At 39.5% G+C, this 12,925-nt stretch overlaps 13 non-coding genes across 13 annotated transcripts; all 13 read right to left on the reverse strand.

Moving 5' to 3' along the window:
• Positions 1-1,353: 1,353 nt before the first annotated feature.
• TRNAK-CUU (transfer RNA lysine (anticodon CUU)) lies at positions 1,354-1,426 on the reverse strand. Its single transcript has one exon. It is a non-coding gene; the product is annotated as a tRNA-Lys (tRNA).
• A 2,051-nt stretch (positions 1,427-3,477) lies between these two features.
• On the reverse strand, positions 3,478-3,550 carry TRNAK-CUU (transfer RNA lysine (anticodon CUU)). The gene has a single exon. It is a non-coding gene; the product is annotated as a tRNA-Lys (tRNA).
• Positions 3,551-3,647: 97 nt separating this feature from the next.
• On the reverse strand, positions 3,648-3,720 carry TRNAK-CUU (transfer RNA lysine (anticodon CUU)). The gene has a single exon. It is a non-coding gene; the product is annotated as a tRNA-Lys (tRNA).
• A 1,103-nt stretch (positions 3,721-4,823) lies between these two features.
• TRNAK-CUU (transfer RNA lysine (anticodon CUU)) lies at positions 4,824-4,896 on the reverse strand. The gene has a single exon. It is a non-coding gene; the product is annotated as a tRNA-Lys (tRNA).
• A 1,021-nt stretch (positions 4,897-5,917) lies between these two features.
• On the reverse strand, positions 5,918-5,990 carry TRNAK-CUU (transfer RNA lysine (anticodon CUU)). The gene has a single exon. It is a non-coding gene; the product is annotated as a tRNA-Lys (tRNA).
• Positions 5,991-6,092: 102 nt separating this feature from the next.
• Positions 6,093-6,165, reverse strand: TRNAK-CUU (transfer RNA lysine (anticodon CUU)). Its single transcript has one exon. It is a non-coding gene; the product is annotated as a tRNA-Lys (tRNA).
• A 423-nt stretch (positions 6,166-6,588) lies between these two features.
• TRNAK-CUU (transfer RNA lysine (anticodon CUU)) lies at positions 6,589-6,661 on the reverse strand. Its single transcript has one exon. It is a non-coding gene; the product is annotated as a tRNA-Lys (tRNA).
• Positions 6,662-7,682: 1,021 nt separating this feature from the next.
• On the reverse strand, positions 7,683-7,755 carry TRNAK-CUU (transfer RNA lysine (anticodon CUU)). The gene has a single exon. It is a non-coding gene; the product is annotated as a tRNA-Lys (tRNA).
• Positions 7,756-7,857: 102 nt separating this feature from the next.
• On the reverse strand, positions 7,858-7,930 carry TRNAK-CUU (transfer RNA lysine (anticodon CUU)). Its single transcript has one exon. It is a non-coding gene; the product is annotated as a tRNA-Lys (tRNA).
• A 423-nt stretch (positions 7,931-8,353) lies between these two features.
• TRNAK-CUU (transfer RNA lysine (anticodon CUU)) lies at positions 8,354-8,426 on the reverse strand. The gene has a single exon. It is a non-coding gene; the product is annotated as a tRNA-Lys (tRNA).
• A 1,196-nt stretch (positions 8,427-9,622) lies between these two features.
• On the reverse strand, positions 9,623-9,695 carry TRNAK-CUU (transfer RNA lysine (anticodon CUU)). The gene has a single exon. It is a non-coding gene; the product is annotated as a tRNA-Lys (tRNA).
• Positions 9,696-10,220: 525 nt separating this feature from the next.
• On the reverse strand, positions 10,221-10,293 carry TRNAK-CUU (transfer RNA lysine (anticodon CUU)). The gene has a single exon. It is a non-coding gene; the product is annotated as a tRNA-Lys (tRNA).
• Positions 10,294-11,168: 875 nt separating this feature from the next.
• TRNAK-CUU (transfer RNA lysine (anticodon CUU)) lies at positions 11,169-11,241 on the reverse strand. The gene has a single exon. It is a non-coding gene; the product is annotated as a tRNA-Lys (tRNA).
• Positions 11,242-12,925: the final 1,684 nt, after the last annotated feature.

The following is a 12,925-nucleotide window of genomic DNA, read 5'->3' on the forward strand; positions in this document are numbered from 1 at the left end:
AATATTGCAAATATTGTAAAGAGACTTTCAATTTCTATTTTTTTGGTCAAAAAGCACTAAAATTTTAGTTGTTTTCGCCAAACGTGGGGCTCGAACCCACGACCCTGAGATTAAGAGTCTCATGCGCTACCGACTGAGCAAGCCGGGCTCCTTTGGATGCCCATAGTTTTCTTCCCTATCCCTGCACTGCCGTTTTCCACAGATAGGATGTATTTTTTTGGTCAAAAAGCACTACAATTTTAATTGTTTTCGCCCAACATGGGGCTCGAACCCATGACCCTGAGATTAAGAGTCTCATGCTCTACCGACTGAGCTAGCCGGGCTCCTTTGGATGCCTATAGTTTTCTTCCCTATCCCTGCACTGCCGTTTTCCACAGATAGGATGCTGTGTAATCATAGGCTCTGGTGGAGTTTGGAAAGAAAATACACATCAGCCAGAGGCAGAAATAGTCTAAGAAAGTATCAAACACAATTACCAGTCAATATTAGAACGCATTGAAGAATATCAGGAAATAGCCGATTAAACATGTGTGGAAAAAAGTCTTATTTGTGTTTTCTCCACTTTATTTTATAGTAAGATGATACATACTTTTTCTTTTACAGTGAATACATTAAGGTGTGGTATTGCCCCATTACACATCATCCATACATGCATTCATATATTGCATGTTAACAATCAAAATATTGCAAATATTGTAAAGAGACTTTCAATTTCTATTTTTTTGGTCAAAAAGCACTAAAATTTTAGTTGTTTTCGCCCAACGTTTTCTTCCCTATCCCTGCACTGCCGCTTTCCACAGATAGCATGTATTTTTTTGGTCAAAAAGCACTACAATTTTAGTTGTTTTCGCCCAACGTGCGGCTTGAACCCACGACCCTGAGATTAAGAGTCTCATGCTCTACCGACTGAGCTAGCCGGGCTCCATTGCATGCCTATAGTTTTCTTCCCTATCCCTGCACTGCCGTTTTCCACAGATAGGATGCTGTGTAATCATAGGCTGTGGTGGAGTTTGGAAAGAAAATACACATCAGCCAGAGGCAGAAATAGTCTAAGAAAGTATCAAACACAATTACCAGTCAATATCAGAACGCATTGAAGAATATCAGGAAATAGCCAATTAAACCTGTGTGGAAAAAAGTCTTATTTGTGTTTTCTCCACTTTATTTTATAGTAAGATGATACATACTTTTTCTTTTACAGTGAATACATTAAGGTGTGGTATTGCCCCATTACACATCATCCAGACATACATTCATATATTGCATGTTAATAATCAAAATATTGCAAATATTGTAAAGAGACTTTCAATTTCTATTTTTTTGGTCAAAAAGCACTAAAATTTTAGTTGTTTTCGCCCAACGTGGGGCTCGAACCCACGACCCTGAGATTAAGAGTCTCATGCTCTACCGACTGAGCTAGCCGGGCTCCTTTGGATGCCTATAGTTTTCTTCCCTATCCCTGCACTGCCGCTTTCCACAGATAGGATGCTGTGTAATCATAGGCTCTGGTGGAGTTTGGAAAGAAAATACACATCAGCCAGAGGCAGAAATAGTCTAAGAAAGTATCAAACACAATTACCAGTCAATATCAGAACGCATTGAAGAATATCAGGAAATAGCCGATTAAACCTGTGTGGAAAAAAGTCTTATTTGTGTTTTCTCCACTTTATTTTATAGTAAGATGATGCATACTTTTTCTTTTACAGTGAATACATTAAGGTGTGGTATTGCCCCATTACACATCATCCAGACATGCATTCATATATTGCATGTTAACAATGAAAATATTGCAAAGAGACTTTCAATTTCTATTTTTTTGGTCAAAAAGCACTAAAATTTTAGTTGTTTTCGCCCAACGTGGGGCTCGAACCCACGACCCTGAGATTAAGAGTCTCATGCTCTACCGACTGAGCTAGCCGGTCTCCTTTGGATGCCTATAGTTTTCTTCCCTATCCCTGCACTGCCGTTTTCCACAGATAGGATGCTGTGTAATCATAGGCTCTGGTGGAGTTTGGAAAGAAAATACACATCAGCCAGAGGCAGAAATAGTCTAAGAAAGTATCAAACACAATTACCAGTCAATATCAGAACGCATTGAAGAATATCAGGAAATAGCCGATTAAACCTGTGTGGAAAAAAGTCTTATTTGTGTTTTCTCCACTTTATTTTATAGTAAGATGATACATACTTTTTCTTTTACAGTGAATACATTAAGGTGTGGTATTGCCCCATTACACATCATCCAGACATGCATTCATATATTGCATGTTAACAATCAAAATATTGCAAATATTGTAAAGAGACTTTCAATTTCTATTTTTTTGGTCAAAAAGCACTCAAATTTTAGTTGTTTTCGCCCAACGTTTTCTTCCCTATCCCTGCACTGCCGCTTTCCACAGATAGGATGTATTTTTTTGGTCAAAAAAGCACTACAATTTTAGTTGTTTTCGCCCAACGTGCGGCTCGAACCCACGACCCTGAGATTAAGAGTCTCATGCTCTACCGACTGAGCTAGTCGGGCTCCATTGGATGCCTATACTTTTCTTCCCTATCCCTGCACTGCCGTTTTCCACAGATAGGATGTATTTTTTTGGTCAAAAAGCACTACAATTTTAGTTGTTTTCACCCAACGTGGGGCTTGAACCCACGACTCTGAGATTAAGAGTCTCATGCTCTACCGACTGAGCTAGCCGGGCTCCTTTGGATGCCTATAGTTTTCTTCCCTATCCCTGCACTGCCGTTTTCCACAGATAGGATGCTGTGTAATCATAGGCTCTGGTGGAGTTTGGAAAGAAAATACACATCAGCCAGAGGCAGAAATAGTCTAAGAAAGTATCAAACACAATTACCAGTCAATATCAGAACGCATTGAAGAATATCAGGAAATAGCCGATTAAACCTGTGTGGAAAAAAGTCTTATTTGTGTTTTCTCCACTTTATTTTATAGTAAGATGATACATACTTTTTCTTTTACAGTGAATACATTAAGGTGTGGTATTGCCCCATTACACATCATCCAGACATGCATTCATATATTGCATGTTAACAATCAAAATATTGCAAATTTTGTAAAGAGACTTTCAATTTCTATTTTTTGGTCAAAAAGCACTAAAATTTTAGTTGTTTTCACCCAACGTGGGGCTCGAACCCACGACCCTGAGATTAAGAGTCTCATGCGCTACTGACTGAGCAAGCCGGGCTCATTTGGCTGCCCATAGTTTTCTTCCCTATCCCTGCACTGCCGTTTTCCACAGATAGGATGTATTTTTTTGGTCAAAAAGCACTACAATTTTAGTTGTTTTTGCCCAAAGTGGGGCTCGAACCCATGACCCTGAGATTAAGAGTCTCATGCTCTACCGACTGAGCTAGCTGGGCTCTTTTGGATGCCTATAGTTTTCTTCCCTATCCCTGCACTGCCGTTTTCCACAGATAGGATGTATTTTTTTGGTCAAAAAGCACTACAATTTTAGTTGTTTTCGCCCAACGTGGGGCTCGAACCCACGACCCTGAGATTAAGAGTCTCATGCTCTACCGACTGAGCTAGCCGGGCTCCTTTGGATGCCTATAGTTTTCTTCCCTATCCCTGCCGTTTTCCACAGATAGGATGTATTTTTTTGGTCAAAAAGCACTACAATTTTAGTTGTTTTCGCCCAACGTGGGGCTCGAACCCACGACCCTGAGATTAAGAGTCTCATGCTCTACCGACTGAGCTAGCCGGGCTCCTTTGGATGCCTATAGTTTTCTTCCCTATCCCTGCACTGCCGCTTTCCACAGATAGGATGCTGTGTAATCATAGGCTCTGGTGGAGTTTGGAAAGAAAATACACTTCAGCCAGAGGCAGAAATAGTCTAAGAAAGTATCAAACACAATTACCAGTCAATATCAGAACGCATTGAAGAATATCAGGAAATAGCCGATTAAACATGTGTGGAAAAAAGTCTTATTTGTGTTTTCTCCACTTTATTTTATAGTAAGATGATACATACTTTTTCTTTTACAGTGAATACATTAAGGTGTGGTATTGCCCCATTACACATCATCCAGACATGCATTCATATATTGCTTGTTAACAATGAAAATATTGCAAATATTGTAAAGAGACTTTCAATTTCTATTTTTTTGGTCAAAAAGCACTAAAATTTTAGTTGTTTTCGCCCAACGTGGGGCTCAAACCCACTACCCTGAGATTAAGAGTCTCATGCTCTACCGACTGAGCTAGCCGGGCTCCTTTGGATGCCTATAGTTTTCTTCCCTATCCCTGCACTGCCGTTTTCCACAGATAGGATGTATTTTTTTGGTCAAAAAGCACTACAATTTTAGTTGTTTTCACCCAACGTGGGGCTCGAACCCACAACCCTGAGATTAAGAGTCTCATGCTCTACCGACTGAGCTAGCCGGGCTCCTTTGGATACCTATAGTTTTCTTCCCTATCCCTGCACTGCCGTTTTTCACAGATAGGATGCTGTGTAATCATAGGCTCTGGTGGAGTTTGGAAAGAAAACACACATCAGCCAGAGGCAGAAATAGTCTAAGAAAGTATCAAACACAATTACCAGTCAATATCAGAACGCATTGAAGAATATCAGGAAATAGCCGATTAAACCTGTGTGGAAAAAAGTCTTATTTGTGTTTTCTCCACTTTATTTTATAGTAAGATGATGCATACTTTTTCTTTTACAGTGAATACATTAAGGTATGGTATTGCCCCATTACACATCATCCAGACATGCATTCATATATTGCATGTTAACAATGAAAATATTGCAAAGAGACTTTCAATTTCTATTTTTTTGGTCAAAAAGCACTACAATTTTAGTTGTTTTCGCCCAACGTGGGGCTCGAACCCACGACCCTGAGATTAAGAGTCTCATGCTCTACCGACTGAGCTAGCCGGGCTCCTTTGGATGCCTATAGTTTTCTTCCCTATCCCTGCACTGCCGCTTTCCACAGATAGGATGCTGTGTAATCATAGGCTCTGGTGGAGTTTGGAAAGAAAATACACATCAGCCAGAGGCAGAAATAGTCTAAGAAAGTATCAAACACAATTACCAGTCAATATCAGAACGCATTGAAGAATATCAGGAAATAGCCGATTAAACCTGTGTGGAAAAAAGTCTTATTTGTGTTTTCTCCACTTTATTTTATAGTAAGATGATGCATACTTTTTCTTTTACAGTGAATACATTAAGGTATGGTATTGCCCCATTACACATCATCCAGACATGCATTCATATATTGCATGTTAACAATGAAAATATTGCAAAGAGACTTTCAATTTCTATTTTTTTGGTCAAAAAGCACTACAATTTTAGTTGTTTTCGCCCAACGTGGGGCTCGAACCCACGACCCTGAGATTAAGAGTCTCATGCTCGACCGACTGAGCTAGCCGGGCTCCTTTGGATGCCTATAGTTTTCTTCCCTATCCCTGCACTGTCGCTTTCCACAGATAGGATGCTGTGTAATCATAGTCTCTGGTGGAGTTTGGAAAGAAAATACACATCAGCCAGAGGCAGAAATAGTCTAAGAAAGTATCAAACACAATTACCAGTCAATATCAGAACGCATTGAAGAATATCAGGAAATAGCCGATTAAACCTGTGTGGAAAAAAGTCTTATTTGTGTTTTCTCCACTTTATTTTATAGTAAGATGATACATACTTTTTCTTTTACAGTGAATACATTAAGGTGTGGTATTGCCCCATTACACATCATCCAGACATGCATTCATATATTGCATGTTAACAATGAAAATATTGCAAATATTGTAAAGAGACTTTCAATTTCTATTTTTTTGGTCAAAAAGCACTAAAATTTTAGTTGTTTTCGCCCAACGTTTTCTTCCCTATCCCTGCACTGCCGCTTTCCACAGATAGGATGTATTTTTTTGGTCAAAAAGCACTACAATTTTAGTTCTTTTCGCCCAACGTGGGGCTCGAACCCACGACCCTGAGATTAAGAGTCTCATGCTCTACCGACTGAGCTAGCCGGGCTCCTTTGGATGCCTATAGTTTTCTTCCCTATCCCTGCACTGCCGTTTTCCACAGATAGGATGTATATTTTTGGTCAAAAAGCACTACAATTTTAGTTGTTTTCGCCCAACGTGGGGCTCGAACCCACGACCCTGAGATTAAGAGTCTCATGCTCTACCGACTGAGCTAGCCGGGCTCCTTTGGATGCCTCTAGTTTTCTTCCCTATCCCTGCACTGCCGTTTTCCACAGATAGGATGCTGTGTAATCATAGGCTCTGGTGGAGTTTGGAAAGAAAATACACATCAGCCAGAGGCAGAAATAGTCTAAGAAAGTATCAAACACAATTACCAGTCAATATCAGAACGCATTGAAGAATATCAGGAAATAGCCGATTAAACCTGTGTGGAAAAAAGTCTTATTTGTGTTTTCTCCACTTTATTTTATAGTAAGATGATGCATACTTTTTCTTTTACAGTGAATACATTAAGGTATGGTATTGCCCCATTACACATCATCCAGACATGCATTCATATATTGCATGTTAACAATGAAAATATTGCAAAGAGACTTTCAATTTCTATTTTTTTGGTCAAAAAGAACTACAAATTTAGTTGTTTTCGCCCAACGTGGGGCTCGAACCCACGACCCTGAGATTAAGAGTCTCATGCTCTACCGACTGAGCTAGCCGGGCTCCTTTGGATGCCTATAGTTTTCTTCCCTATCCCTGCACTGCCGCTTTCCACAGATAGGATGCTGTGTAATCATAGGCTCTGGTGGAGTTTGGAAAGAAAATACACATCAGCCAGAGGCAGAAATAGTCTAAGAAAGTATCAAACACAATTACCAGTCAATATCAGAACGCATTGAAGAATATCAGGGAATAGCCGATTAAACCTGTGTGGAAAAAAGTCTTATTTGTGTTTTCTCCACTTTATTTTATAGTAAGATGATGCATACTTTTTCTTTTACAGTGAATACATTAAGGTATGGTATTGCCCCAATACACATCATCCAGACATGCATTCATATATTGCATGTTAACAATGAAAATATTGCAAAGAGACTTTCAATTTCTATTTTTTTGGTCAAAAAGCACTACAATTTTAGTTGTTTTCGCCCAACGTGGGGCTCGAACCCACGACCCTGACATTAAGAGTCTCATGCTCGACCGACTGAGCTAGCCGGGCTCCTTTGGATGCCTATAGTTTTCTTCCCTATCCCTGCACTGTCGCTTTCCACAGATAGGATGCTGTGTAATCATAGGCTCTGGTGGAGTTTGGAAAGAAAATACACATCAGCCAGAGGCAGAAATAGTCTAAGAAAGTATCAAACACAATTACCAGTCAATATCAGAACGCATTGAAGAATATCAGGAAATAGCCGATTAAACCTGTGTGGAAAAAAGTCTTATTTGTGTTTTCTCCACTTTATTTTATAGTAAGATGATACATACTTTTTCTTTTACAGTGAATACATTAAGGTGTGGTATTGCCCCATTACACATCATCCAGACATGCATTCATATATTGCATGTTAACAATGAAAATATTGCAAATATTGTAAAGAGACTTTCAATTTCTATTTTTTTGGTCAAAAAGCACTAAAATTTTAGTTGTTTTCGCCCAACGTTTTCTTCCCTATCCCTGCACTGCCGCTTTCCACAGATAGGATGTATTTTTTTGGTCAAAAAGCACTACAATTTTAGTTCTTTTCGCCCAACGTGGGGCTCGAACCCACGACCCTGAGATTAAGAGTCTCATGCTCTACCGACTGAGCTAGCCGGGCTCCTTTGGATGCCTATAGTTTTCTTCCCTATCCCTGCACTGCCGTTTTCCACAGATAGGATGTATATTTTTGGTCAAAAAGCACTACAATTTTAGTTGTTTTCGCCCAACGTGGGGCTCGAACCCACGACCCTGAGATTAAGAGTCTCATGCTCTACCGACTGAGCTAGCTGGGCTCCTTTGGATGCCTATAGTTTTCTTCCCTATCCCTGCACTGCCGTTTTCCACAGATAGGATGCTGTGTAATCATAGTCTCTGGTGGAGTTTGGAAAGAAAATACACATCAGCCAGAGGCAGAAATAGTCTAAGAAAGTATCAAACACAATTACCAGTCAATATCAGAACGCATTGAAGAATATCAGGAAATAGCCGATTAAACCTGTGTGGAAAAAAGTCTTATTTGTGTTTTCTCCACTTTATTTTATAGTAAGATGATGCATACTTTTTCTTTTACAGTGAATACATTAAGGTATGGTATTGCCCCATTACACATCATCCAGACATGCATTCATATATTGCATGTTAACAATGAAAATATTGCAAAGAGACTTTCAATTTCTATTTTTTTGGTCAAAAAGCACTACAATTTTAGTTGTTTTCGCCCAACGTGGGGCTCGAACCCACGACCCTGAGATTAAGAGTCTCATGCTCTACCGACTGAGCTAGCCGGGCTCCTTTGGATGCCTATAGTTTTCTTCCCTATCCCTGCACTGCCGCTTTCCACAGATAGGATGCTGTGTAATCATAGGCTCTGGTGGAGTTTGGAAAGAAAATACACATCAGCCAGAGGCAGAAATAGTCTAAGAAAGTATCAAACACAATTACCAGTCAATATCAGAACGCATTGAAGAATATCAGGAAATAGCCGATTAAACCTGTGTGGAAAAAAGTCTTATTTGTGTTTTCTCCACTTTATTTTATAGTAAGATGATGCATACTTTTTCTTTTACAGTGAATACATTAAGGTATGGTATTGCCCCATTACACATCATCCAGACATGCATTCATATATTGCATTTTAACAATGAAAATATTGCAAAGAGACTTTCAATTTCTATTTTTTTGGTCAAAAAGCACTACAATTTTAGTTGTTTTCGCCCAACGTGGGGCTCGAACCCACTACCCTGAGATTAAGAGTCTCATGCTCGACCGACTGAGCTAGCCGGGCTCCTTTGGATGCCTATAGTTTTCTTCCCTATCCCTGCACTGCCGCTTTCCACAGATAGGATGCTGTGTATTCATAGGCTCTGGTGGAGTTTGGAAAGAAAATACACATCAGCCAGAGGCAGAAATAGTCTAAGAAAGTATCAAACACAATTACCAGTCAATATCAGAACGCATTGAAGAATATCAGGAAATAGCCGATTAAACCTGTGTGGAAAAAAGTCTTATTTGTGTTTTCTCCACTTTATTTTATAGTAAGATGATACATACTTTTTCTTTTACAGTGAATACATTAAGGTGTGGTATTGCCCCATTACACATCATCCAGACATGCATTCATATATTGCATGTTAACAATGAAAATATTGCAAATATTGTAAAGAGACTTTCAATTTCTATTTTTTTGGTCAAAAAGCACTAAAATTTTAGTTGTTTTCGCCCAACGTTTTCTTCCCTATCCCTGCACTGCCGCTTTCCACAGATAGGATGTATTTTTTTGGTCAAAAAGCACTACAATTTTAGTTGTTTTCGCCCAACGTGGGGCTTGAACCCACGACCCTGAGATTAAGAGTCTCATGCTCTACCGACTGAGCTAGCCAGGCTCCTTTGGATGCCTATAGTTTTCTTCCCTATCCCTGCACTGCCGTTTTCCACAGATAGGATGTATTTTTTTGGTCAAAAAGCACTACAATTTTAGTTGTTTTCGCCCAACGTGGGGCTCGAACCCACGACCCTGAGATTAAGAGTCTCATGCTCTACCGACTGAGCTAGCCGGGCTCCTTTGGATGCCTATAGTTTCCTTCCCTATCCCTGCACTGCCGTTTTCCACAGATAGGATGCTGTGTAATCATAGGCTCTGGTGGAGTTTGGAAAGAAAATACACATCAGCCAGAGGCAGAAATAGTCTAAGAAAGTATCAAACACAATTACCAGTCAATATCAGAACGCATTGAAGAATATCAGGAAATAGCCGATTAAACCTGTGTGGAAAAAAGTCTTATTTGTGTTTTCTCCACTTTATTTTATAGTAAGATGATACATACTTTTTCTTTTACAGTGAATACATTAAGGTGTGGTATTGCCCCATTACACATCATCCAGACATGCATTCATATATTGCATGTTAACAATGAAAATATTGCAAATATTGTAAAGAGACTTTCAATTTCTATTTTTTTGGTCAAAAAGCACTAAAATTTTAGTTGTTTTCGCCCAACGTTTTCTTCCCTATCCCTGCACTGCCGCTTTCCACAGATAGGATGTATTTTTTTGGTCAAAAAGCACTACAATTTTAGTTGTTTTCGCCCAACGTGGGGCTCGAACCCACGACCCTGAGATTAAGAGTCTCATGCTCTACCGACTGAGCTAGCCGGGCTCCTTTGGATGTCTATAGCTTTCTTCCCTATCCCTGCACTGCCGCTTTCCACAGATAGGATGTATTTTTTTGGTCAAAAAGCACTACAATTTTAGTTGTTTTCGCCCAACGTGGGGCTCGAACCCACGACCCTGAGATTAAGATTCTCATGCTCTACCGACTGAGCTAGCCGGGCTCCTTTGGATGACTATAGTTTTCTTCCCTATCCCTGCACTGCCGTTTTCCACAGATAGGATGCTGTGTAATCATAGGCTCTGGTGGAGTTTGGAAAGAAAATACACATCAGCCCTAGGCAGAAATAGTCTAAGAAAGTATCAAACACAATTACCAGTCAATATCAGAACGCATTGAAGAATATCAGGAAATAGCCGATTAAACCTGTGTGGAAAAAAGTCTTATTTGTGTTTTCTCCACTTTATTTTATAGTAAGATGATACATACTTTTTCTTTTACAGTGAATACATTAAGGTGTGGTATTGCCCCATTACACATCATCCAGACATGCATTCATATATTGCATGTTAACAATCAAAATATTGCAAATATTGTAAAGAGACTTTCAATTTCTATTTTTTTGGTCAAAAAGCACTAAAATTTTAGTTGTTTTCGCCCAACGTTTTCTTCCCTATCCCTGCACTGCTGCTTGCCACAGATAGGATGTATTTTTTTGGTCAAAAAGCACTACAATTTTAGTTGTTTTCGCCCAACGTGCGGCTCGAACCCACAACCCTGAGATTAAGAGTCTCATGCTCTACCGACTGAGCTAGCCGGGCTCCATTGGATGCCTATAATTTTCTTCCCTATCCCTGCACTGCCGTTTTCCACAGATAGGATGTATTTTTTTGGTCAAAAAGCACTACAATTTTAGTTGTTTTCGCCCAACGTGGGGCTCGAACCCACGACCCTGAGATTAAGAGTCTCATGCTCTACCGACTGAGCTAGCCGGGCTCCTTTGGATGCCTATAGTTTTCTTCCCTATCCCTGCACTGCCGTTTTCCACAGATAGGATGCTGTGTAATCATAGGCTCTGGTGGAGTTTGGAAAGAAAATACACATCAGCCAGAGGCAGAAATAGTCTAAGAAAGTATCAAACACAATTACCAGTCAATATCAGAACGCATTGAAGAATATCAGGAAATAGCCAATTAAACATGTGTGGAAAAAAGTCTTATTTGTGTTTTCTCCACTTTATTTTATAGTAAGATGATACATACTTTTTCTTTTACAGTGAATACATTAGGGTGTGGTATTGCCCCATTACACATCATCCAGACATGCATTCATATATTGCATGTTAACAATGAAAATATTGCAAATATTGTAAAGAGACTTTCAATTTCTATTTTTTTGGTCAAAAAGCACTAAAATTTTAGTTGTTTTCGCCCAACGTGGGGCTCAAACCCACGACCCTGAGATTAAGAGTCTCATGCTCTACCGACTGAGCTAGCCGGGCTCCTTTGGATGGCTATAGTTTTCTTCCCTATCCCTGCACTGCCGTTTTCCACAGATAGGATGTATTTTTTTGGTCAAAAAGCACTACAATTTTAGTTGTTTTCGCCCAACGTCAGGCTCGAACCCACAACCATGAGATTAAGAGTCTCATGCTCTACCGACTGAGCTAGCCGGGCTCCTTTGAATATCTATAGTTTTCTTCCCTATCCCTGCACTGCCGTTTTCCACAGATAGGATGCTGTGTAATCATAGGCTCTGGTGGAGTTTGGAAAGAAAATACACATCAGCCAGAGGCAGAAATAGTCTAAGAAAGTATCAAACACAATTACCAGTCAATATCAGAACGCATTGAAGAATATCAGGAAATAGCCGATTAAACCTGTGTGGAAAAAAGTCTTATTTGTGTTTTCTCCACTTTATTTTATAGTAAGATGATGCATACTTTTTCTTTTACAGTGAATACATTAAGGTATGGTATTGCCCCATTACACATCATCCAGACATGCATTCATATATTGCATGTTAACAATGAAAATATTGCAAAGAGACTTTCAATTTCTATTTTTTTGGTCAAAAAGCACTACAATTTTAGTTGTTTTCGCCCAACGTGGGGCTCGAACCCACGACGCTGAGATTAAGCGTCTCATGCTCTACAGACTGAGCTAGCCGGGCTCCTTTGGCTGCTTATAGTTTTCTTCCCTATCCCTGCACTGCCGCTTTCCACAGATAGGATGCTGTGTAATCATAGGCTCTGGTGGAGTTTGGAAAGAAAATACACATCATCCAGAGGCAGAAATAGTCTAAGAAAGTATCAAACACAATTACCAGTCAATATCAGAACGCATTGAAGAATATCAGGAAATAGCCGATTAAACATGTGTGGAAAAAAGTCTTATTTGTGTTTTCTCCACTTTATTTTATAGTAAGATGATACATACTTTTTCTTTTACAGTGAATACATTAGGGTGTGGTATTGCCCCATTACACATCATCCAGACATGCATTCATATATTGCATGTTAACAATGAAAATATTGCAAATATTGTAAAGAGACTTTCAATTTCTATTTTTTTGGTCAAAAAGCACCAAAATTTTAGTTGTTTTCGCCCAACGTGGGGCTCAAACCCACGACCCTGAGATTAAGAGTCTCATGCTCTACCCACTGAGCTAGCCGGGCTCC

This window comes from Ambystoma mexicanum, chromosome 4q (assembly GCF_040938575.1).
Source record: "Ambystoma mexicanum isolate Mex_15411 chromosome 4q, UKY_AmexF1_1, whole genome shotgun sequence".
Classification (NCBI taxonomy): Eukaryota; Metazoa; Chordata; class Amphibia; order Caudata; family Ambystomatidae; genus Ambystoma; species Ambystoma mexicanum.